The sequence below is a fragment of the Geotrypetes seraphini genome, chromosome 7, assembly GCF_902459505.1.
Source record: "Geotrypetes seraphini chromosome 7, aGeoSer1.1, whole genome shotgun sequence".
NCBI classification, from domain to species: Eukaryota; Metazoa; Chordata; class Amphibia; order Gymnophiona; family Dermophiidae; genus Geotrypetes; species Geotrypetes seraphini.
In genome coordinates this window covers 26,621,768-26,648,481 of record NC_047090.1, presented here as the reverse complement: position 1 = coordinate 26,648,481, position 26,714 = coordinate 26,621,768, and the positions used below count along the sequence as shown (strand labels likewise).

General features: G+C 44.8%; 1 pseudogene; it reads left to right on the top strand.

Moving 5' to 3' along the window:
* Window positions 1–14,387, top strand: part of LOC117363682 — a 65,279-nt pseudogene extending 50,892 nt beyond the window's left edge.
* The last annotated feature ends 12,327 nt before the right edge of the window (window positions 14,388–26,714 follow it).

The window sequence follows — 26,714 nt, the reverse complement described above, 5'->3', positions numbered from 1 at the left end:
TCTGGTCAGTCCTATTAGGCCCACATGCAGAATATTAGGCCCACTTTCCCTCTTTAAAGGACTGCCTCTACAAAAGATTCCTGGACAGAACTCTTGCCTCCCAGGCAGGTAAATGAAAGACTGGCTGGGTAACATTAACATGAATTCCTCATCCTACTTCAATTTTCGAAAAGCAATAAAAACAAAATTTGTTTAATCGATTGTAACCTAAGAATCTTATAATGTATTACTACCGTATTTTCACGCATATAACACGCGCGTTATACGCATTTTTACCTACCGCGCATACCCCTCGCGCGTTATACGCGTGAGCGCGGTATACAAAATTTTTTTTACATAGTTCCCACCCCGCCCGATTCACCCCCCCCCAGCAGGACCGCTCGCACCCCCACCCCGAACGACCGCTCGCACGCGCTCCCACCCGCACCCGCATCCACGATCGGAGCAAGAGGGATCCCAAGCCCTCTTGCCCGGCCGACTCCCCAACTCCCCAACAATATCGGGCCAGGAGGGAGCCCAAACCCTCCTGGCCACGGCGACCCCCTACCCCCACCCCGCACTACATTACGGGCAGGAGGGATCCCAGGCCCTCCTGCCCTCGACGCAAACCCCCCTCCCTCCAACGACCGCCCCCCCCCCCAAGAACCTCCGACCGCCCCCCCAGCCGACCCGCGACCACCCTGGCCGACCCCCACGACACCCCCACTCCCCTTCCCCGTACCTTTGGTAGTTGGCCGGACAGACGGGAGCCAAACCCGCCTGTCCGGCAGGCAGCCAACAACAGAATGAGGCCAGATTGGCCCATCCGTCCCAAAGCTCCGCTAACTGGTGGGGCCTAAGGCGCGTGGGCCAATCAGAATAGGCCCTGGAGCCTTAGGTCCCACCTGGGGGCGCGGCCTGAGGCACATGGGCCCAACCCGACCATGTGCCTCAGGCCGCGCCCCAGGTGGGACCTAAGGCTCCAGGGCCTATTCTGATTGGCCCACGCGCCTTAGGCCCCACCAGTAGGCAGAGCTTTGGGACGGATGGGCCAATCCGGCCTCATTCCGTCGTTGGCTGCCTGCCGGACAGGCAAGTTGGGCTCCCGTCTGTCCCAACTACAGAAAGGTACGGGGAAGGGGGGTGGGGGTGTCGTGGGGGTCGGCCAGGGGGGTCGCGGGTCGGCTGGGGGGGCGGTCGGAGGTTCTTGGGGGGGAGGCGGTCGTTGGAGGGAGGGGGGTTTGCGTCGAGGGCAGGAGGGCCTGGGATCCCTCCTGCCCGTAATGTAGTGCGGGGTGGGGGTAGGGGGTCGCCGTGGCCAGGAGGGTTTGGGCTCCCTTCTGGCCCGATATTGTCGGGGAGTCGGCGGTCCTTCGGGGTGGGGGTGCGAGTGGTCCTGCCGGGGGGGGGGATGTATCGGACGTCGGGGGGGGGGCATCAGGCTTTCAGGATGGGGACAGACCTTCAAGGGGGACAGGCAGACCTTCAAGGGGGGACAGGACTTCAAGGGGGACAGGCAGACCGAAGGGAGTGAAAAAGCTATAAAATAAACCCACTAGCGTGTCAATGTGTTGAGAGGAAGAGGTGGTCTGGGAAATTCTGCTGAGAAAACTCCGGGTCCATTTCCACCCCCCAGTTACCCTAGTCCACTCCACTCAACTGGAGAGGCGGGGCAGTGCACGGAAAGTCAGGGAGGGTGAACGGAGAGTCGGGACAGCGCACGGAGAGTCGGGGCAGTGCACGGAAAGTCAGGGAGGGTGAACGGAGAGTCGGGACAGCGCACGGAGAGGCGGGGCAGTGCACGGAAAGTCAGGGAGGGTGAACGGATAGTCGGGACAGCGCACGGAGAGTCGGGGAGGGCGAAAGGAGAGTCGGGGTGGCCAGAGGAGAGTCAGGGCGGGCGAAAGGACAGTCGGGCAGCATGCGCGGTATACCCGTGAGCACGGTATACAAAAGTTTATGTACATAAAATCGTGGTTTCTGCGCGCTATACCCGTGTGCGCGTTTTACACGGGTGCGCGTTATCTGCGTGAAAATACGGTACTCCCAACCTGTACCTTATATACAATGACTTTGTATTGTACCACTTCGCTGATTGTCCAGCTCCTCTTGCTGTAAACCGCCTCGAAATTTCATGGCTTTGGCAGTATATAAAAATAAAATTATTATTACTCTATCATTGCAATATAATTTGTACCCAGGTAATACAGTGTCCCATTGATTGCCACCCTTCCACCAGGTCTCTTAGATACCTATTATATCTACCTCATCATTCAGTGCTATATACTCTAACTCTTCTATTTCATGTTTTAGGCTTCTAGGATTTCTATACAGACACTACAGACACTTCAAATTGTGTTTCCTTGTATCTACTGTACAGGCTGCTGAGAAGATGACAGGGATTATTTGAGTCCTTTACTCTACTTCCTCTTAAGCAATCCTTGTTTTCTTTCACCTCTCTATTGGGACTCCCTAAATATCCTGTTTCAATAGTACCCTTCAAGGATACTCCACGCCAAACCATCATTTCCAGTTATTGGATAATTTCTATGATTGGATACATAGAACATCATTTCAGAAAGGATGTCCAACTCAAAATAAGGATGTCATGATACCATAATTGTAAGTGGCCTGAACCCCAAGTGAAGTGGCCCAGACCCCTTGAGGATCCCAAGTGGCCATGCCACTGCTGCAGCATAGATTTCAACAGGTAAAATCAAGGACTGGAAGTCTCATGCAGCTTTAAGTTGCAAGCTCTAAACCTGAATTCAACAAAGACTCCCTCCTTGAAGTAGATAAATTGGAATCCTTGCATTAGAGGATTAAACTAAGGCCAGTACTGGGCAGACTTGCACGGTCTGTGTCTGTATATGGCCGTTTGGGGGAGGATGGGCTGGAAAGGGCTTCAATGGCTGGGAGGGTTTAGATGGGATGGAGTAGGTTTTAACAGAGATTTTGGCAGTTGGAACCCAAGCACAGTACTGGGTAGAGCTTTGGATTCTTGCCCAGAAATAGCTAAGAAGAAAAAATTAAAAAAATTAATTGAATCACGTTGGGCAGACTGGATGGACCATTCGGGTCTTTATCTGCCGTCATCTACTATTTATTAATGACTTGCTTCCAGTAGTTATGACACACCCATACGAGTTTTACAAATTTAGTTAGGATGCTCAAAGGAAATATTGCCCCTGAAGTATGACCAAGCCTCCATCACCAACTGAATTTGCCTTGCACCCGAGACCACATTATTCTAGACCAGTGTATCGCAACTGTGTGCTGCGGCGAGATTCTGGGTGTGCTGCAAGACGCCACGAGTAGGAGAGGTGCCGGCGCCAGCCTCTCCTCTTCCAGCACCCCTCCACCGGCATAGTAATAGCAAGCTCTGCGCATGCACATGTGCATTTCCGGATGCCCTCCAGCCGCAACAATGATCCCCTCCTCTTTTACTAAAGTGCGCTATGCCTTTTAGCGCGTGATAAATATTAGTGTGCTAAAGACACACTAAACACTAATGTGTTCATGTTATCCTATGGACACGATAGCGGTTAGTGCATGCGTTGATTTAGCGCATGCTAAACACACGTTAAAACGCTTAGCGCACCTTAGTAAAAGGCCTGAGTTTTGTATGCTGCGGCTTCAGAAAGTATGTGGGACACTCTTCTAGACATTTATCACTTATGTTATAAGGAAAATTTATGCTTGACTGCAAAATAAATATATCAGTAATCAGCAGTAGTGTAGTAAGGGAGGGTTCGGAAGGGGGGGCGGTCTTCCCCAGACGCAGCACCCCTCCTCCTCTCCATCCCCCACTGCTCTTCTTGCCGTACACACGCCCCTTGCCTTCCCTGTACCTTTTTTTACTTACCCAGCACAAGGTTGCTGCCCGTGTTGGCATCGGCACGCTCTCCGATGTCACTTCCAGGACACGCACCTAGGAAGTGACATAGGGCGAGCCGGCACCAACATGCCACTCATGCTGGAGAAGTTAAAAAGGGAAGGGGGATGGGGTGGGGGAGGAGCGCCACCACCCCCGGCGCCGCTCACCCTTACTACGCCACTGGTGATCAGTCCTATCTATACTGGCTGATCCTTCCAATCTTTGTAAGACCATTTTAAATGTAATGTAATGTAATTTATTTCTTATATACCGCTACTTCCGTTAGGTTCTAAGCGGTTTGAAGAAAGTATACATTAAGATTATAAATGAGAAGTAAGAAGGTACTTAAAAAATACCTGGCTGTGTCGTTTTTTCCACAGTGAGCCTCTCCCTGGATATGAAACTCATTTCCTTGCCTTATCTGCTGGATACAATTCCTTTCCTTTGGGTTTCTGAAATGCAGTTACCCGCTGTGCAATACCAGGAGCAGCGCCGTCATGACTACCCCTAATATATTAAAGCAGAACAGGGTAAGGCATGACTGCATTTTAAGCGGCGATGCCGCCATCTCTGCGAGTTAAATGTCAAGAGAAAATAAAATCCCGGCTGTTGTGGCACAGAGACTCTGAAGCTTGTTACCAATCAATTACGGCAGGTTTTAATTCTAAGTGGAGCATACTGGGTTTAAAATTACCTTTGTAATTTGTAATTACATTTGTATCTCTTCCTTTCACACAGGAATCTTTGGGTGGGTCCTCGGAGAGTAAGAGAGGTGTTTTACAGTTTGATGGAGGGAATCTGAAGATTTTTTTAGCAGCGTTTGAACTTACCCCTCTTTTACTAAGGTGCCCTATGCTTTTTAGCACATGATAAATAGCACGCTAATCACATGCTAAACGCTAATACGTGCATGTTATCCTATGGACGCGTTACTGGTTAGCACACACGTTTTAGCGCGTGCTAAACGTGCATTAAAACGCTTATTGCACCTTAGTAAAAGAAGGCCTTAAGTCTTCATTGTGTGCTTACGGCACATCCAGAGATGAGAGCTACAACCAGTGTCATCGTTTCCTTTTTTTTCTTTACATTTTAAATTCATTCATGTCCTCCCACCAGCCAGGTTCATTGAAAGTCAAACTACTCTGCTTTTTTTTTTTTTTTTTTTTAAGAATTAAAGTTGGAAGCATCATTTTAGCAATTTTATTTTCTTCTCCTTGATTTTCTAGTGATTCCATAGGGAACAACGATAACCGTGCATCAAGAGATATTTCTGCGTATAATTAGGAGCATAATCAAAAAACTAAAACGTCTAAAAAGCCGCTTAAGTCGACACTTGGATGTCCTAATCCTCAGGATGTTTCAAGTTCTCATAATCAAAACCCTGATCCTGAACGTCTAGTAAAACATTTCTCTTGCTGTGCTTCCAGAGTTCCAGGGGTGTCTTGGGAGGTGTGTTATGGGCATGTTCAAGGTGGGCTTTGGGCATGCTTTGACTTGGACATCTTAAAGTGATAACCAAACCTTTCCCAGACGTAGGGATACCAGACATCTGTGACCATCTGGATATGTCCTCTTTTTAGAGACTGCGAGGGGATACGATAGAGACTTTTAAAATACTAAAAGGATTCGACAAAATAGAGCAAGAAACATCGTTATTCACATTGTCAAATGTGACACGGACAAGAGGTCATGGACTGAAACTGAGGGGCATCAAGCCCAGGACAAATGTCAGGAAGTTCTGTTTCACACAGCGAGTGGTGGACGCTTGGAATGCTCTCCCGGAGGAGGTTGTGACGGAAACCACCATTCTGGGATTCAAGGGCAAGTTGGATGCACACCTTCTTGCAAATCTCATTGAAGGATACGCGTTAACAAGGTCTTCATCAGGGAACACCTAGCTTAGCCTCCGCGTGTGCGGGTCGCCGGTCTAGATGGACCTAAGGTCTGATCCGGTGAAGGCATTTCTTATGTTCTTATGACTGTCCGGGGTCCCAGATGGACTTTCCAAAACCCGGTAGTTTGTCCAGGTTTTGGAAAGCGCTGACCTCCAACCACATCTGGAGAGCCTTCAACTAACATGTGTAGATGATGTCACACGTATCGATGCATGCCGAAGGTCAGGAAAAAAAAAAAAGAAGCGGTGTGCTTTTTCGAGGCAGGGTTGGAGGTGGAACAAGGTGGGTCTAAGGGCAGAATGGGGCGGGGCCATGCATCATCAAATATGGTAACCCTACCAAAATGTCCTGAATGGAATGTAGATGTTTAGAGCTAGGTCAGTTTTAGAAGCATCTAAGTACCACAAAGGTCAGGATTTTCCTATAGGCTAACTAGGCTTCAGCCTAGGGCCTCAAGATCAAGAGGGGCATACATTCAAATTGTTAGAAAAATTAAAATTACACTATTCTAAAAACAGTGAACACTAAAACACTGAACCGAAAATAAGGAGAAATTCTACGCTTCGGGATCGGAACCGGCTCCGGCCTCAACGGGGCGCCGACTCGGCTTCTCCCTTTCTTTTTCTCGCCCTGGGAGGAGGATCGGGGAGGGAAAGACGTCAGTCCGGAAACAGCTGGGCAAAGCCCAGCCCCGCGGGGAGAGAGGCAAAACGTGGATCCGTCAGGACAGGGCGGTCCAGACTGGCATCGGGGGTGGGGGTGGGGTGGGGGGTTTCAGTGGAAGGGGGATGGGAGGCAGGCAGGCTGGCATCAGAGGGGGGTGGGGGGTTTAATGGAAGGCAGGGAGGCAGGATGGCATAGGGGGTGTTCAATGGAAGGGGGATGGGAGGCAGGCGGGCATCGGAGGGGGGGTGAGGTGAGGAAGGACGCACTGGGGGCACTATGGACATAGGAAGGGGCAATGTTGTGTGTTATGTTTGATTAGTTATTGTTACAAGTACTATATATGGTGCTGAGAATAAATGTCCAAATAAGTGTTCACGACTTTTTTTTATTTATTATCCGTGTCACATTTTTTATAAAGGTTAGAACCAATAACATGTTTCATTTAACATATTGATATATATCACAGTAATGATGTATTTTATTATCTCTCATGTAATTTACAAACTTAAGAATGGGAGGTGAAAGGGCCTCATAAGTGGAATAGCCTAGGGCCTCTTTTCATCTAAATCCGGCCCTGATCCCCACACATTCTCCCACTCCTCTTCCCTGTGCCTTTTTTACTTACCCAGCCTGAGGCTCCCTCCCACCCCCAGCAAGCAGTATGGGAAAAACAGCACAGCACAATGTTATCTTCATTAGCCTGGTGGGTGAGCTAGTGAATACCAAAAAGTCCAACAGGACAGAGAACCCACGGGTATAAAACAGTACAAAAGAAGTGGGAACGGACAATGAACACTCCACTGAGATCACTGACGTAAGACCAACTTGTTTATTTCAGAAAAGGACACAAGCAGAAGCTGTGGACCCGACACAGCACTGTGGGCTCCTTTTACTAAGCTGCGCTAGCGGTTTTAGCACACGCTAGACACTAACGCTCCACTGAGCTGGCGTTAGTTTTTCCAAGTAGCGTGGGGAGGGGGGGGCAGCATGCGCTAAAAACACTAGCACACCAAAAAGAGCCCTGTGTTTTGGCGTCTGAGGAACGCCTGCATCAGGGGTCACTCGGTCCAACTAACATGCCAGAGTAACCAAAATCACTGAAAAGCTATGGAAGCATTTAAAAAAAAAAAAAAAAAAAGGGGTGAGCTAGTGCACCATAGAGAGGAGGACATAGGTCTTTTAAGCCACTTTATCCACTACATTTATGGTAGAAAATGTGAGCCCACCCAAACCGTACTGTACCACTATATAGGTACCACCAACAGCCATATGGACTATTGGGGTGGTAGATAGTTGGGTATAGTAGGTTTGGGGGATGTTTTGAAGGGCTCACCATGTTTTATAAGGAGGTTATGGTGAGATGTACTTCTGGTACCCTTTATGTGAAGTTCACACTAGTGCCATCAAAGATGCCCCCATGCTGACCCTCCCAGATCTAAATGGTGTCCATTTGGATGTTTCTAAGTTGGACGTTTTTCTGGTCGAAAATGGTCAAAAAGTTAGATGTACTAGGATAAGATGACTAGATAGGCAACCGTTGAATCATAAGAATCCGTGTTATTTGTTTAATCTGCGTTTAGTACCATTTTGGTACTTCCATCAAGAGATTTCATTTTTATGCCTACATGGATGATGTCCACAGTGTTACTTACCAAGGCAAAGGACACGAAGGATGTGTTAAGTTGTACGCGTATTGTTGCACACTTGGGTTCAACTGCTTTGGATAAGGCTGAATGTCTCAAAAACCAAGTTCTGTGGCTGACTGATGATAGGGAAGGTGGGTTCTCAGTTTTCAGAATATTTTAGAATATTAGCAGTTGCATATGTTTGGCACACCTAGGTGTACCCACTTACACTAGCCATTGACCTAGCACTGAAGCATGTATTCTATAATGACTTATGCACACATAAGTGCCATTATAAGAGTTGGCTCTAAGCATATCCCAATGTGGTGCCTACTTCTCGTACCAAATTATAGAATGGTTCTCTATATATCTGACTCTAATTTTGCCCTAGTAACCAGGATATTTGTTCATGCATTAATGCTTACATAATTAGATTCCTGTAGCTTACTGCACCTAGGTATAAACAAACAGTTGAGTTATAAAATCCAGATTTTACAAAATACAGACGCTTATTCTTAGGATTAGCAGCAAGATACAGCAGCTTATTCCTAAAATAAGCAGTATAAGATCTGTTTTACTACTTGGGATCTAGCTAAGTACTTGTGATCTGGGTTGGCCACTGTTGGAAACAGGATACTGGGCTTGATGGACCTTCGGTCTGTCCCAGTATGGCAACTCTTATGTTCTTAAGTATAAGACAATCAAGCCATTGTGATATCACTGATGAGGTTGGCTCTTAGGCATTGGTGGAATGAGGCATTATGACATCACAATCTCAGCTCTGGAATGTTGCTACTATTTGGATTTCTGCCAGGTACTTGGGATCTGGGTTGGCCACTGTTGGAAACAGGATACTGGGCTTGATGGACCTTAAGCAAAGCCTGCCCTCCGACGTCAGCGCTGAAGTCGGGGAAGACTTCTGGTCGGCTATGTGTGCGCGGCGGGACAGGCAGGAAATAGAAGACAAGCCTACGCGGCTGGAGCTACATTTTGCTGAGAAAGTTGCTAAGATGGGCTGGGAGGCAAACGGGGAACACAAAAGGGGGAGGGAGTGTGTTTTGGACACAAGGCATGAACTTGGGAGAGAGGAAGGGAGGGAAAGAGATGCTGAGGTGGGGGATGGAATGGGTTTTTGGACACAGAAGGCATGGACTTGGGAGAGAGGAAGGGAGGGAAAGAGATGCTGAGGTGGGGGAGGGAATGCGTTTTTGGACACAGAAGGCATGGACTTGGGAGAGAGGAAGGGAGGGAAAGAGATGCTGAGGTGGGGGAGGGAATGCATTTTTGGACACAGAAGGCAAGGACTTGGGAGAGAGGAAGGGAGGGAAAGAGATGATTGTGTACACGGGGAATAGAAGAAAGGAGAATTTTTGGTCATAGGGAGGGAGGGAGGTACAGACAGTGGCATACCAAGGTGGGGGTGGAGGCGGTCTGCCCCGGGTTTATGCCCCAAGGGGGTGCACAGCTGGCCACCCTCCAGTGTTCTCCCTAGGCTGGCAAACTGCGTCTCTTTAGCCACTTGAGTGCCACCGCCGCCATTGGGAACAGGCCGGTGCCAAGTTCTCCCTGCTTTTCCCTGTGGGGCCGACCAACTCTCGCCACCCGTGTCAATTCTGACGTCAGAGAGGATGTTCTGGGCCAGCCAATCGCTGCCTGGCTGGCCCAGAACGTCCTCTCCGATGTTAGAATTGACGTCGAGTGACGAGAGTTGGTCGGCCCCGCGGGGAAGAGAAGCAGGGTGAACTCGGCGCCGGCCTGTTCCCGATAGCGGCAGTGCCAGCCTATTCCCCAGTGGCGGTGGCAGCATTTTCCCAATGGTGGTGGCATAGGGGAGGGCAAGGAGAAAGAAAGAATGGTGGGGACAGGGAGCCAGAAAAAAAAAAAAAAAAGGGGGCTGGGTGAAACAAAGAAAATGGGGCATGGAGAGAGAGAGAAAGACAGACATACAGAATGAAAGGGGGTATGGAGAGAGAGAAAAAGAAAGAAGGGGGCAGGGTGAAACAAAGAAAAAGTTTGGGGAGGGAATGAGGTCTGGAGGAGAGGAAGCATATAGGAAGCTGAAAGAAGGGAAGAAATATTGGATGCACAGTCAGAAGAATAAAGTGCAACCAGAGACTGATGAAATTACCAAAGGTAGGAAAATGATTTTATTTTCAATTTAGTGATCAAAATGTGTCCGTTTTGAGAATTTATATATGCTCTCTATATTTTGCACTATGGCCCCCTTTTACTAAACCGCAATAGCGTTTTTTAGTGCAGGGAGCCTATGAGCTTCAAGAGCAGCGTGGGGCATTCAGTGCAGGTCCCTGCGCTAAAAAACGCTATCGCGGTTTAGTAAAAACGGAGGGGGAATATTTGTCTATTTTTGTATAGTTGTTACTGAGGTGACATTGCATAAAGTCATCTGCCTTGACCTCTTTGAAAACCCGCGGAATATAAATGATAATTAACATTTTCTCTGCATACAGCGTGCTTTGTGTTTTTAAAATTTTATTGTTGGTAGATCATTTTGATTTGGCCACAAAGGTAAGGGGGAGGGAGGGAAGCTGCTGAAAGAATCTACCTTGTCGTGGTTGCAGGCTTACAAATCTTTTGGTCAAAGAGTGCGGCGACAGAGAAAAGTATGTGTGTATTCGGCCCATGGAAGAAGGAGGGGTTGGGGGGGGGAAGGGGTGCGTGGGGGGCCCAATAGGATTGCTCAGTAAGGGGCCCAGAAATTTCTGATTGCGGCCCTGCTCTTAACATTTGCATCTCCTCTTCCTATACGCTAAGGCTCTGAACGGAGTGGCGACCACAAGCAGCCCAGAGGCCGCGAGCTCCTCGCCCACCCACCGGACCCTCTCCCTTTTTTTTTTTTTGCACAGAAAGTTAGTCGTGAACCGCCTCGCCCCAGGGACTCCACTCTACCTCCCTTCCGCTGCTGATGGGTGGGGAAATGCTCCTGTCCGCGTGTGCAGCGGCCCAACGTCCCAGCCCACACATGGCTCACGGATACTGGAGCCGGAGGCGCCCTGATGATGCCCTGCTGACTTCTGGCTCCGCGGGAGCACTCCAGCAAGGTGAGAAAAACCCCATTTCTGTAGTGGGTGAGCGGGAGGGAAGTCGCGTCGATCTCCCTGGACCGCCGTCGGGAAAAGGGGCGACCTCCCTTCCGCTTCCCCCTCATCTCCTAACCCTCCCCTCCCCCCCTCCCTCGCTGATTGGCGTTTCCTATCCTCCTCCCTTCCCCCCCCCCCCTCCTATCTATTCGCTCCGGCTTCAGGCCGATTTGGCCTCGCTCCTCCCTATACGGGATCGGAGCTTGTTCTTTCTCTCTCCGAGAGATCCCACGTGCCTATCCCAGGTCCTGTCTGTATTCTTGGAAACAGTTGTATATCTCTTAACAATTGTCCTCTTGATGTGCCACCTCACTGCTGTTGATAATCTGTTTTTCACAACATGCAGAGATTAGCAAGGTTAGCCTGCCTGCAGCTCCTGAGCTTTAGTATTTTTCCCTGATACAGCCGCGCAATGGCCAAACAAGGGCCTTGTCATAAAGGCTTGAAACGCAGTGGAACGTTCAGCATCTTTCCCCTCGTTAAAAGGCGTCATGTATGCAGGTAAATTAGGGAAATCCCTTTTCTTCAAATTCACTGAGCTTTGGAATAACCTCCCTGCCCCGCTGCGGAACCTAGGCTCATTACAGTTATTCCAAAAGCATCTAAAAACCTGGCTTTTCTCCAAAACGTAAAGCTATCTATTTAAAATGTAAAGCTAGCTATCCTCTTCATAACCCCTAATTTCTTATTATGTCCTTCTCTCATTTATTGAATTACCTGTAAACCGTGCCGAGCTCTATCTTTATGGAGATGATGCGATATACAAACTTAAGGTTTAGTTTAGTTTAGCATTAAGGACGCCCCGGAATGAATGGTGACCAGGTGACGTCACTTCAGTGAACAACGCCAGCGCTTAAGATGAGTAGATTTATGTCATAAATATGACAAATTATACCCTGTGCACAGTAGTGGGGGATTGTCCCCAGTTAAGATTGCATTTTTTAATGGATTTTTTTTAAATTGCCATTGATAATACAAGAGTGGCTAAAAATCGGAATTGATTGCCGTCTCATGAGAGATATTCTTGAGGCTTTTTCTCTACTTTTTCCAAATGCTAATTTCCTGTGGAAGTCCCACCACTGGCTGGTAACGTTTTTTTTGTGAATTATGAACATCTGATCTATGTCATAGCAGACCAGACCCAGTAGTTCAGATGGAAAAATGACTCCACCAGTTCAGTTCATTTCGTTCGAGTGCTCCTTCGGTTGTCTCTTTTTTCTTTCTCCTCAAGAACAAGGTAGGCAGAAGAAGCTAGATGATCAAGATAGAAAATTAATTCAAAAGTCTGACAATCAGCTACCAAAAGCCATTGAGGAAGAAGCTGATTTTACAGGAAATAGTAAGTGTTGTTATGGTTCCAATGGCTAGAAAATGCCATTTGTAGGCTTGGCCGATGAGAAAGTTGGCATTCCCTGATTTCAGAATACAAGGGGGGAGGGGGGGAAGGAGGAGGAAGGGGGGTGTCAGAGCACCCATATATATATTTTTGTGTGCCAAGTTACCAGTCTCAAATTGTGTTGGTGTTTGAAGCTTGAACAGCAAGGATTTGAATCTGTTCGCCTTCATTAGAAGACTTTCTGAGACTCTTGTTTACGGCTCATGCTTCTGCAATATGCTTCATTATTTTTGGAACACATTTCTACGCTACAATAGGCTGATAAACTGGATAGAAAATTTGTGCTCTGCCCCTGCAGTACATTGGATTTATCAATGCCTGACTGTTATTAACAAGCTGCTTTTCTACTCCCTTGCGCCGAGCATTCTGCTCGTTATTCTCCTGAAATTGCTGTATGCATGACATTTACCGTGGTACTGTCCTGAGTTTAGCTGGGCTTAACTGGCGTGTATTGTGGTATTCCTCAGCGCTGTTATTTCCCTTATCAATCAGATTATTTGGGACTAGGCACCTACCAAGTTATGTGCTTAGCAACCAATTAATTTTAATTTAAGCCCATTATGAGGTGCTAATTGCTTAAGTGCAGATGAAGGGGTCCTCTTACTAAGGTGCGCTAAAAATTAGCACGTGCTAAATATTAACATGTACTAACGCGTCCATAGGATATAATGGATGTGTTAGCACGCTTTAGCATGCGCTAAGATGCACTAACTCGCCTTACTAAAAGAACCCCTAAGTCTTTTAAGTAATTAACCTCCACCCCTTTTTTACTAAGCTGCGGTAGAGGTTTCTACCGTGACCCAGAGCGCTAAATGCTCCGCTGCTGCTCCGACGATCATACGAGCATTGGAGCATTTAGTGCTTCCCCTATTGCGACTTAGGGGTCTTTTTACTAAGACGCTCTAGTGCATCTTAGCGCGCACTAAATGCAAACACGTCCATTATATCCTATGAACGCATTGCCACGCTTTCACATTTAGCGTGCGCTAAGACGCACTAGCGCACCTTAGTAAAAGGACCTGTTAGTAAAAGGGGAGATAAGTTAGGCCTAGATCGACGTGGTATACTTTAGGCGTCTTTTATAGAATCTGGACCTAAATGCTTTTCTAAATAAGGCACATACCCTTTATAGAATAGCATTTACCGCTGAATTTTTTTCAGCACCCAAGTTTCAGTGCCATTTATAGAATTCCCTCCTTACCACTTAGAAAATATTTTGTTACTGTATTTTTGGCCTGTCATTTCAGTCTACATCTTTGGGGTTTCCACCCAATCAAAACCGACTTCTTTTTAGTTCAAAAAATTTTATTGAGTTTGGTATATTAAGTACAAGGCAAGAAACATGCGCGCTGCACCAATGGAGTAAACCTCCAGTTCAAAGTATAAGTAGATCTGTAAAGTTCTGGAATTTGAATTTGGAACAAACTCACCCTGAACTATTACTTTAAAAAAAAAATTGTGAACTTGTGTCGGTGAGGGCTTTTGGCTTAGAATACCCAAGACCAAAGATAACTTGAGCTCATCCAGTTCCTGCAGTGACTCAATGATGAGTACAGAGAGGAAGATGAGAAAGAAGGAACCTCCTCCAGGTAAAAGGATGCAAAGGAAATAAAGGCCTCAGCTAGGAACCCACAGGAAGACAGTACTGAAGGGAGCATGTTTCAGATTGGCAAGACGCGCTATGTCCGTGTTTCATCTTTCAAGGGGAAATGCCTTGTGGATATTCAGGAAATCTATGTGGAGAAAGGCGACACTAAACCTGGAAGAAAAGGAATTGCTTTATTTCCTGATCAGTGGAACCAGCTGAAGGAGCAAATTCCAGATATTGATGCAGCAGTCAAGAAACTGTGAGAAGTAGGGTATAGAGAATGACATGGGGGAAAAAAAATTTAGCACCGTTCCCACCCCGTCCCCGTGAGCTCGTCTCCGCCCTGCAAACTGTCAGATCCCATCCACACAAGCCTCAAATAGTTATGATTTTACACTGAACTTATTAAAGTATAAAGAGAGACAATATTCTGTATAATTGTCATTTTATAAACACAAATAATACAGAGCAAGGATCAACAAAACCCCTGTCTAGCCTCCCTTTCACAAATATCCCCTCCACTATTGTGAAAGCTGAACAAACCAAATTACTACAGAATGCTACATAGAAAAATCAAGCTAACAGAATATTTCAGTCACACATGGCAGGAATAGTGTTAGGGGAGTGCAACTAGGGTAACTGCCCCCTGGTCAGAGAGAGCCCTAAGCCAGCTGGAAGCTAAAGAAGCACAGCTTGGGTTTTGCAGTCCCCAGTTATGTCTAATACCAGCTCTAGCAGGATACATATTTGAAATCTGAAATATTCTAATCACAAAATATAAAATAAATTAATTTTTTTCTACCTTTTGTTGTCTGGTAATTTTATTCTTCAAATCACATTGGTCTCAGGCTTTGGTTTTGGGTTCCTTCTGTCTTCATCGTGCAATGGCTGGCTCCTGAAGGTAAAATAGGCACAAGAGGAGCTGGGGAGGAGATGCTGAGTCTGACACGGCGCAATTTTTTTTACCAAAGGAGCAAGACTGTTCACCGCTCTTATGGGGCGGTAAAAGGTCTTGTCCCCATTCCCGCGGGGCGGTGAAAGGTCTTGCCCCCATTCCTGCGGAAAACCAGTTGCAAATATCTCCATTCCTGCGGATTTACTGTGGTGACCACGGTTCACCACGGTAAACGGTCCCCGTGTCATTCTCTAATAGGGCACCTCGTAAACGACAGAGGAAACCATACACAAGATTGTTCTGTTGTATACATTTTTAAAAACTTATTAAAATATCACTTACCTCTTGAAAAACAAACAAACAAAAAAGTTGTGAACTGAATCCCAAATCCCTTTTCTTTACCTGCTCTACTCTTTCCGCAATTTGACTTTCTTTCACTAAGGTGCGCAAAGCGTTTTAGAGCGCTTTTAGCGCATGCTAGATCAACATGTGCGCTAACCGCTAACGCGTCCATAGGATAACATGCACGCATTAGTGTTTAGCGCGCGATTAGCACGCGCTAATATTTATTGCGCGCTAAAAAGCATAGCGCACCTTAGTAAAAGAGGGGGGTTTGTCTAAGTTGCTGGCATGAACCATTATCGGTTGGCTAGAAGAACTGTTCCTTTTTGCAGTCATAAGTGTATATTTGATCGAGGGAATCTATGCCAAAAAGGAAAATGAGTGACGTTTTGTGGACTCAGATGTGCAGCACATTATAAATTTGTTACGAGCTGCCTTTAGTCAAGTGAGATATAGTAATGAGGTGTCAAGGGATACGTGACGATCAAAGTTAAGACACAACCCCTTTGAACCCAGTGATAAGCTAATTCTGTATTTACCTGTGCTAAGACTCTGGAAATTCAATGCTGCCAAGCTTTCGCTTTAATGAGCACCACAAGTTATCTAATAGTTGAATTAGCTTGGCATTATAAAATGACCTATACTATAAATAAGCTAATCATCTGTACTTTGGGCTGCATAAATCCATTCTTACTAGCTTCTGCTAATCTCTTTTGCAGTACTGTCATGATAGCGCTTGAGAATAGCATCGCATCAGATTCTGAAATGTCAGAGAGGCGCATTATTTTGTTGGAACTACCTATAATCCAGTGATTAGGTTTGGTAGATTACATTGTTCATGCAGTAAAAAAAACTTTAACCCAGTGTCTCTCAAACTTTTTTTTTTTTTTTAGCTCCAGCACACTAAACGGAGCAAATTAAAAATGATAAAATTGCAAAAAAACAACAACAAAAAAAACCACCTAAATTTGAGAGGAGTGTGTGGCGTAGTGGTTAGAGCTACTGCCTCAGTACCCTGAGGTTGTGGGTTCAAACCCTAAATCGCTCCCTCTGACCCTGAGCAAGTCAATTAATCCTCTACTGACCCAGGTACATTAGATAGATTGTGAGCCCACCAGGACAGATAGGAAAAATGCTTGATGTATCCTTATGTAAACCACTTTGAACATCTACAAAAAAAAAAAAAAAAGGTAGTACACTTCCCCCTCCAAATCTGCGGTTTCAGCATTTGCAGATTCGCTTATTCGTGGTCCAGTTCTGCCCCTAATCCCCGCGAATACCGAGGGAGAAGTGTATACATCCCTTTCCCTTATTTAAAGTAGAGAATGACATGGGGACACATTTTTCTCCATCCCCGCGGAAACTCGTTTTTTTGTCCCGTTCTGGCGAATTCTTTTCATGTCCATGCCCCATTCCTGCAAGTTCTGTCCTCATCTGCACAAGCCTCAAAACACTTTAAAAATCGTAAGTGTTTGAGGTTTTTTGCGGTTAAGGCAGAGCCTACAGGAATGGGACAGGGACAGCGACAAAACTTGCGGGGACAGGATGAGGAAGTTGAGTGCCTGTGGGACGGGGAAAAATTTGTCCCCATGTCATTCTCTACCTCAGACGTTCTATATGTGCAGCAACTACACAATATGCCGTCACTACTTAGGACCGTTTTCTTTCATTGTTAGAAAACTTCCAAAGAGATATGTGGAAACCCAAATCACAGGCACATCACCCTTTCCAACTTAATCAAAATGCATTGTCAAAATATATAAAAAGCTAGCACATATCTTTGTTTGTCCTGACGGGGCCCGTTTCTCCAATGGCTGTGTCAGGGGACTCAATAGTGCTGTGTCTGCAAATCAAAATCCTACTGTTAGTATGAACATCGATGAAATAAGCAGGTGAAGTTCCAAGGAAGGCAAAAATTTTAAAAAAATATAAAATGAACAATGCCTACGCAATCTGTTTAAGTCAAAACTACACAGGAGGAAAATAACTTCAAAAATCAAACGGCGTGAAAAAATTCAAGAAAATAAACAAAAAAACACGCTAGTGTAATTGCTGTAACTTCTTAAAAGTCCTCTTGGAACTCCATATAGATTGTGCTCAGAGACATGAAGGAAAAAGGGGACAGAAAGTCCCCAAAAAACCTCATCACCCAATCATTGCAAAACTTCCACCTTAACACACTGGCATGACTTGAAAGATTGTGTTATTAAAAAGCACTTATCTTTTATGTATAGTTCTTTGGCCAAGAAACTCTGGAGTGGTTCAAATGTTAAGAAGCACCCAAGAAAGGAAAAACCTCCAAAAGGAAGCAGAAGACGAAGATGAGAGTTCACCCATTGAAGCAGAACAACTTCACCTGCCAACTGAGTACAACACCTACTGCCCAAGCTGTAGAGAAACATCCATGTTGATCGGACCCTAGGCGAGCAAAGCTGGAGATACCAGGAAACTTCTTAGTCCGGCTGTCGAAAGACTCATCAAATCTGCTTAGTAAGGATGGCGCCGCCAATCCAGAGATTCTACAAATACTGTGCCCGGAAAGCGAGCTCGAGATGGCAAATCCAAGCCATCATCAGCCAGCGGAAAACACTGAAAAAAGAGAAGGCAGAGGCGAGAAAGGAGCCATGCAGCTACCCCCTCTAACTCCCACTCCCTGGGCCCGCCGAAGAAGCTAGGAAGCTTAGAATTGAGAGCCGAGGCCATGAGGTCTAGGTCAAGGAGATCTCAAGTCCATAAAAAGAGGTAGAATGCCTGAGCCACAAATCTCAATATCTCCTTTTTGTATTCTTCAAGGGACGCCTCAAACATATGGCGGCGTCCGAAGCCTCCATCGCTCAATGGGTCCAGGAGGACATTCTTTATGCTTGCTTGCTGGCAGGGAAGGGGTTGGCGAAAGAACTTCATGCCCATTCCGCCGGAACGATGGCTACTTCTTGGGCTCGGCCCAGAGGTTTTTTCCTTGGAGGAGATTTGTCTCGACAGTGTACAGCGCTGTGTTGGCCAAGATAAGTGCTTTTTAATAACACAATCTTTCAAGTCATGCACATATAAAAGTGTGTTAAGGTGGAAGTTTTGCAATGATTGGGTGATGAGGTTTTTTGGGGACTTTCTGTCCCCTTTTTCCTCCATGTCTCTGAGCACAATCTATCCACTGATTAAAGTATAAGGAATATGGAGTTCCAAGAGGACTTTTAAGAAGTTACAGCAATTACACTAGCGTGTTTTTTGTTTATTTTACGCAATCTGTTTGAAATAGCTTTATCCAACCTGCTAGAGGAAAAATGGTGACTGGCGTTTAAATAAAACACCTTTACTTCTGCTCCGCCCTCATTGGGGTCCAGAGAAGAGCGACTAAACTGATAAAAGGTATGGAAAACTTTTCATACGCTGACAGGTTGAAAAAGCTGGGGCTGTTCTCCCTAGAGAAGAGGAGACTTAGAGGAGACATGATAGAAAACTTCAAAATCCTGAAGGGCATAAAGAAGGTAGACAGGGACAGATTATTCAGACTGTGGGGAACCACAAGTACAAGGGGTCACTCAGAGAAATTGAAAGGGGACAGGTTTAGAACAAACGTTAGGAAGTTCTTTTTTACCGAGAGGGTGGTGGACACATGGAAAGCGCTTCCGGAGGTTGTGATAGGCCAGAGCACAGTACAGGGGTTCAAGGAAGGTTTAGATAGGTTCCTAAAGGATAAGGGGATTGAGGGATAAAGATAGAAGCAGAGGTAGGTTATAGAAATGGTCAGGAACCACTTCACAGGTCATAGACCTGATGGGCCGCCACGGGAGCGGACCACTGGGCGCGATGGACCTCTGGTCTGACCCAGTGGAGGCAACTTCTTATGTTCCTATGATGATGTAGCACAGTGGTTCCCAACCCTGTCCTGGAGGACCACCAGCCAGTCTGGTTTTCAGGATAGCCCTAATGAATATGCATGGGGCAGATTTGCATGCCCGTCACCTCCATTTTATGCAAATCTCTCCAGCATATTCATTAGGGCTATCCCGAAAACCCGACTGGCTGGTGGTCCAGGATAGGGTTGAGAACCACTGATGTAGCACATACACACACCACATAATTGGCTAATGCCGAGGTATAGTTGGAAAAAAAAATATTTTCAAAAAAAACTTTACCCCAAAACAAAATGGCAGTAAAATTTACTATTCTCATGGACAAAAACTCCTTAAGTACCAACCAAAACATGATACTTTTGTAACTGTCTAAAAAATTAATCCATTCAGTCTTCTCAAACAAATGCTCACAGCAAAAGAAAACACGTTCTCAGAGTGGATGTGACAACGCAAATCAGCTGCACTCTTAACTAATTAGCGTGGGATTAGTACAGGAATCCTTACCTCCTATTAAGGTGATCCGTCAAATGCGTGGAGGACAAAGATGCGCTGACAATTGCGCCCTGTCATGTGCATGCACGACAAATTTGTGCACTGAATAGGAGGTGCGCCCCGACAGGATACTATTTTGTCTTTTTGAGGGTTATAAAGTAACCCTCTTTTTTGAGGGGGAACCCCCCCGGACTCCCCTCCCACTACACTTAAAGGATTCACTTCCTATCTAGTGTTAGGGTTAGGTTTACCATATAATGTATTACCGGGCACTGTTAGTATAAGTCTTGCTTGAAGTATATATTCATAAAACCAATAGTACAACCATAAGAAGTTATCTTATTGTTGTGAATAACTTCAATCTATTCAGTTCAATATCATTCATAGGTCCTCAGCGGGCCACCACATATTCAAATATTCTCATTGTATGTGGCTTTATGCTCCAAATCCTCATCGGACCATTTATTCATTTTTGATTTTTTAATTTTTTAATGTAAGGCTTATTCGAGATAAGATTCTAAATATATGCTAAGAATACTTAGCTTAGTGTGTTCGACGTTAGTCAGGAGGGAACAGATGTCGCCAACATGTTTCGCCCGGTCAATCCCCAGGGCTTTATCAAGGCTCCCTCTCCTACATCAATATAAAATATGTAAAAGTGACGTAAACCAGCATATATTCGTCCCCATAATACTTTAAACCTATTTAACCTTAAAAGTGTGTAACAATAAAATTCACTCACACCACTCGTTTAGCTCACTCCACCATTACGTCGGAACCATAATGGCGGCCACGCTTCAAGTCAGCTGTTTTATGATCTTGACGTGGCCCCTTGACGTCATAGCCGGGGCTACGTATAAAACAGCTGACTTGAAGCGTGGCCGCCATTATGGTTCCGACGTAATGGTGGAGTGAGCTAAACGAGTGGTGTGAGTGAATTTTATTGTTACACACTTTTAAGGTTAAATAGGTTTAAAGTATTATGGGGACGAATATATGCTGGTTTACGTCACTTTTACATATTTTATATTGATGTAGGAGAGGGAGCCTTGATAAAGCCCTGGGGATTGACCGGGCGAAACATGTTGGCGACATCTGTTCCCTCCTGACTAACGTCGAACACACTAAGCTAAGTATTCTTAGCATATATTTAGAATCTTATCTCGAATAAGCCTTACATTAAAAAATTAAAAAATCAAAAATGAATAAATGGTCCGATGAGGATTTGGAGCATAAAGCCACATACAATGAGAATATTTGAGTATGTGGTGGCCCGCTGAGGACCTATGAATGATATTGAACTGAATAGATTGAAGTTATTCACAACAATAAGATAACTTCTTATGGTTGTACTATTAGGGTTAGGTTTACAGCATGATTATGGGAACCCTTTTAGTGGATATCTGAAAGGCCCTGATTTGCTGGGACTCCTCAGGCCCCGTCCCTTGGGAGGCGCCTCAGGTGCCTCAAGCCCCTCCCAAGGGACGGGGCCTGAGGAGTCTCAGGAAATCAGGGCCTTCCAGATATCCTTCATGGGCCGCAATTGTCCTGCACACACTTGTCCGTGCGTGCAACTGTCGGGGTGCATTTGTTGGAACGGAATTGTCCTCTGCCGATTTGTCGGTGTACTCCTATTAAATAGGCGGTGATAAGGCTCACAAGCTAATTTTTGGTAATGACTGCATGCTAATGGCTGGACCGGTGAAACAAGATTTCTTGTTGGATTTTCATCTGAATGGAACTGATCCTTGGGCAGGGTTGTTTGGAAGCTATATAGCTGTGAGAAAAAGCCCGGATTTACAGGACTGGGCCCGATCCAAGTGACCTCAAGTGCACCTTTAACCCAGTTATGAGTGTTTCAACTATGCTGCAAGGTTTGGTCATACAATTTGGAGGGTTTTTTTTATGCCATTGACTGATTTCATGACAGCATTATACGACTTATGTTTATGGCTGTCACTTTAACCTGAGGCTTTTTTTTTTTTTCTCCACCTGCTACCGTTGCAGATAGATTGTTATTCACTCTCTCTGTGGTTTCAATCCTTTTCAGCAGTTAGTAACATTAGCACATAACCAATAGTTTGGAAAATGGAAAATCTGCCATTTTCTGGCTTTATTACCGTACATAGTTTCCTATGTAATAAAGCCATGCTTAGGCCCCTTTTAACCGCAGTTTGGTTAAAGAACATCTTAAAGATTAAACAACAATGGGGATAATACTATATTATAAGTTCTTATGAGTCCATATAGTTCTGTATATGCCTGGTAGCACTTTAGAAATAAACAGGAGTTAGCATGCGTGAAGTCTGGGTCACCTAACTTATCCCTCCCCCCCCCCCTTTTTATGAAACCATGTTAGCATTTTTTATTGCTGGCTGCAGCGGTAAAAGTTCCGATACTCATAGGAATTCTACGAGGGTCGGAATTTTTACCACCGTGGCTTCATAAAAGGGGGTGGGATGGGGTATAGTCCAACAAAAGCAAGCACCATGAATACCATGTAACCATGTACCTGGGTAAAGAAAAGATGACATGAGGACTAAATTAAAATGTTGTGATGTGTATCTCGCTATTTGCCCACTTCCAACCTTAGTCTGTATTTTGCGATACCACAATCAATCAAGGATGGACAGAAGGCACTAAGACAGGAATAATTGTAAACCAGGTGCACGGCTGCTTAAAGAGAAGGCGAGCTAAAGAGTGATTGGTATTAAAAATAAGGATGGGATGCCTCCAGAGAGCTTCATGTTTGTACAAAGAGAGTGAATCAGTTATGCGTTTTATATTTTTTTTTTTCCTTGCATACTTTTTTTTTGCTGTTTTTGTTTAAAAACTGTGGATCGGCACTTCATTTGAAAACTCCATCTGGCCATTTAGCATGTATCTACTGCCCAGATCTTACACAAAAGGATTAGCCACTTGCGAATGCTCATTTTAGTTGGCAGACACTCGGTAAATATTTCCTCAGGACCTCCGATGAATACTGCTTCTGGATCTCAACAAATAATTAACTGCTGTGCCTGAGTGAAAGGAAAGCATTGCCAATTTTGCAGACATTCCTAATGCAATATAGCTTGTACCTGGCTGTAAGTCTTTGAACTTGAGACTTAGACTAGTAAAACTGTGTTTTGAAAACTTAGGATGTCCGTGCAATGCAGGTTTTCTTCAGATTTGTGTCTAAGGGAAAATGCTTAGAGGGTAATAACCAAACTGTGGCGGTAAGCAATTTTTAAGACTAGATTTTAAGTGCGGTCACTTGGATGTTAACTGGACTCCAATTGACTTCAGACTGGTGCTTGAACTGGCTGTAAGACTTTGAACTTGAGACCTAGACTAGTAAAACTGTTTTTAAAGCTTAGGATGTCCGTGCATTGCAGGCTTTCTTCCGATTTGTGTCTAAGGGAAAATGCTTAGAGGGTAATAACCAACCTGTGGTGGTCAGCAATTTTAAGTCTGGATTTAAGTGCGGTCACCTGGATGTTAACTGGACACCAATTGATTTTCAGACTAGTGCTTGAACTGGCTGTAAGGCTCTCTTTTACTAAGGTGCGCTAATCGATTTAGCATGCGCTAAACGTTAACGCATGCATGTTAGTCTATGGACGCGTTAGCGTTTAGTGCACGCTAAATCGATTTGCATGCACTAATTGGTTAGCACACCTTAGTAAAAAAGAGGTAAGTCTTTGAACTTGAGACCTAGACTAGTAAAACTGTGTTTTGAAAGCTTAGGATGTCCATGCATTGCAGGCTTTCTTCCGATTTGTGTCTAAGGGAAAATGCTTAGAGGGTAATAACCAACCTGCGGTGGTCAGCAATTTTAAAGTTTGGTTTTTAGTGGTCACCTGGATGTTAACTAGACACCGATTGATTTTCAGACTGGTGCTTGGTTGGCTCAGTGGATAAAGTTAGGACAGCATTTTTTTTCTTTTTCTAATTTTTATCTGCTTAGCAGACTGAATATCGCCACTAACTATTAAGTGCTGTCTCAGCTCAAGCTCCGCCCCCACCCCCTGGACTTTTACGGCCCTGCTGTTACCGACGTTGCTGCAGTGGTGAGAGACAATATTCAGTAGCATTATCTGGTTAAGGGGCTCATTTTCAAAAAAGAAAAATGTCCAAAGAGTAACATAAAGGAGCACATGGATAGTTTTTCTTGTCAAACCCTTCAAATTTGCTATTTTTGAAACTTATATTCTAGACGGATATCTATACTGTTGATCAGCACTTCATCTAAATTTCAAGGGGGCGTGTTAGGTTATGGTCTGAGCGGGACTAGGGCGGGCCTATTACTTGGATGTTTGTGTGGTATAATCAAACATTTAAAAATACGTCTAAGGAAATCTAATAAAAAGAGAGATACATGACAATTATTGCGATGCAACAAATGCAGTCAATGGGCTCCACACCCTACCAAATGTATTACTAAACCCTAAGCAGTCCACATTCATTCTCTTACACATCCATGGGGGAGGGTGGGAGGAAGGAAATGTATTTTGATTATTAAAAATTACTTAATTATAATATTGTAAGCACAGAATATGTCTTTGTATTAATAATTGGAAGGGGGGAGAAAATAATTGTTTTATGTGTTACGTGTATATTTAATAGTGCATTTTATGGAATGTTTATGATCAATTAATTGTATTACACTGTCAAAGTTTGAAAATCAATAAAAATTAAAAAAAATACGTCCAAGGCATATTTTGGATTTTTGGAGCTAGATCTGTAATGAATAAGTATCAAAGAGGTGCCCCCAGATGACCACTAGAGGGATGTAAACATGGGGGAGGTTGTCTATAGAAAGAAAATATTAGTCTTTATATAAGGAAGGGAGGGGAGAGGAGGAATGGCTTAGTGGTTAGAGCTGCTGCCTCAGCACCTTGAGGTTGAAAGCTCAATCCCAGCCCACCCCCCTGAAACCCTGGGCAAGCCAGCCAATCTTCCATTGCCCCAGGCACCACAGCTAGATGGTCAGCCTGCCAGGACAGATAGGGAAAATTCTTGAGAGTACCTGACTACTATTCAACATGTTTTTAAACCACTTTGGGTTAATTTCTTCATGAAAAGGCATTAATAAAGCTGAATAAATAAAGAAGCTCCTATAGGAGGGGTCCTAAACAATCTGGGCCAATCAGAGCCTTAGGCCCCTCACCAAATGCACTGGGGAGGGGCCTAAGGCTCTGATTTGCCCAGATGCTTAAGGATCCTCCCATAGGAGGGGCCTTGAATAACCTGGTCCAATCAGAGCCTTAGGCCCCTCCCTGGCACATCACAGGATGCACCGGGGAGGGGAAGGCCCACCATTTTGAAGAAATGGGCCTGCAGGTTGGAGGAAGTAGGCATCTCTCCAGTCAGCCATTGTAAACAAGGTAAGGAGGAGGGGAAGGGGGGTCATTCAAAGAAAGGGGGAATGTCTTGGGGGTTGTGTGGCTGTGGTAGGGAGTGGGTATCTCTCCTATTGCCAGGGGGGGTGTCGGAAGGGGGTTTGCTTAACATCAGCAGTGGGAGGGAGTGGGCATCTCTCCCGCTGCAAGAGGGATGTTGGGGGGCATTGCTTTGCAGTAGGAGGGAGTGAGCATCTCTAATGCTGCCTGTGGGGGTGAGGTTGTTGGGTAGGGGGTTGTTTGACTTCAGTGGTGGGAGGGAGTGGGCATCCCTCCTGCCCACCTTCAATTTGTTTTGGTTTATTGTGTGCATTTATTCTGCATATGGGCCTATTGCTATCGCCAGCAATGGGCACATACAAATTTAGCAAATCTTCGCTCCTCTCTGCCAACCTCATTTGCATGCGTTTTTTTATGGAGAATGACTCGCTTTTTTGAAATCTCTACAATAACGGCTGTGACAGCAGCCCATCATTTTAAAGTGAAGTTTTGAGAATCTAGCCCTTAGACCTTTCAACTTAGACGTGGATATACACTAGCGTTGCCTAAATGAAGAGCATCACTGAGGCCCTCTTTTACAAAGGTGCGCTAAGCGTTTTAGCACACGCTAAATCAACGCATGCGCTAACCGCCAATGCATCCATAGGATAACATGCACGTGTTAGTGTTTAGCGCACGCTAAAAAGCATAGCGCACCTTTGTAAAAAAGGGGGTAAATATATTATAATTTAAAACCATCCAAGTTATGTATCCATTTGATGAAGTGACACATTCTTCAAATAGATGGATATTGACCTTATATATATATATATATATATATATATATAACAATATATAATTGTTATATATATATATATACATATATATATATATATAACAATACATAATTGTTATATATATATATATATATATATAACAATTTAAAATTATGAAAAACCTTTATTTTTCTTTCTGATATTGTTCTCTGATCTCGTTAATCTTGACTTCTTTCTTGGTTCTTTTCTAGTTTTTCCTTTTTTCTGTCTCTCCATCTCTTTGCTTTCTCTTTAAAATCTATCTACCTCTTTCCTCTCATCACCTTTTCATTTTTTCTTTCTCCCCTCACATTTTTCATGTCTTTTGCATCATTTCCTTTTTTATTTTTTTTTCTCCACTTTGTATTATCTACTCTTCCTTTTTGGTTTCTCACCTCCATAAGAATAACCTTACTTGGTCAGACCAATGGTCCATCAAGCCCAGAAGCCCATTCTCACAGTGGCCAATCCAGGTCCCTAGTAACTGGCCAAAACCCGAATAGTAGCAACATTCCAGGGCAAGCAGTGGCTTCCCCCATGTCCTCCACTCTCAACTATCCAGCTTTCTTTGTTCAAAACCTTTTTTTCTCCTTCTGTTCCTGTCTTAGTCATTCATATTCTTCCTTCTTTCTGTAATCCTATTCTGTCTCCCTTTCTCCATCTCTGTTCACCCTCCAGAATCATCAATCTCAAAATTTCACATCTGATTGTTTGTTACATTCCTCTTCCTTTACTTTCTCCTGTAGTGTCACTTCTTTCCTTAAATGTGTTCTTTCCTATTTCTCATCCCTTTGTCTCACTATGTCTTTATCCATTTCTCCATCTTGTT